The following is a 511-nucleotide window of genomic DNA, read 5'->3' as shown; positions in this document are numbered from 1 at the left end:
TTCAATCAATTCTTATTATAAAGCAACCTCTTAACAAATGACATTACTGGTTTAGTGTCTCAGTCCTATAGATTTTTCATTTTAAAAAGCTTAAGCAAACAATTTTTGCAACTATTTGACATTGGGACACAATAACCTTAATAGAATTAATAAAGTGATTATTGTTATGTGTTTTCTGGTGTTTTGCATTCTAAGCTGGACACTTACAATACGAAGATTCCATTATCATCTTATACAATATCATCAATGTTTAATAATTTTATTTAAATTAGGTACTGATATTTCCCAGAATTTTTTCACAGTTGAAATCATGAGTCAGTTAAAAGCTAGACCACCCATCGAAAAACCTGGAAGCACTGGAAGGCCGTTTCGTCCTATTATGGGTCTCCTCAGCAGTGCGCATCCACGATACTGCACTCGCGAGATTCGAACCCAGGACCTACCAGTCTGGAGCCGGAGTCCTTAACCGATAGACCACTGAGCTGGCCGGCATCCAACAGTGTTAATGTCT

The sequence above is a fragment of the Schistosoma mansoni genome, assembly GCF_000237925.1.
Source record: "Schistosoma mansoni, WGS project CABG00000000 data, chromosome 7 unplaced supercontig 0100, strain Puerto Rico, whole genome shotgun sequence".
Classification (NCBI taxonomy): Eukaryota; Metazoa; Platyhelminthes; class Trematoda; order Strigeidida; family Schistosomatidae; genus Schistosoma; species Schistosoma mansoni.
This window is presented reverse-complemented; position numbering follows the sequence as displayed.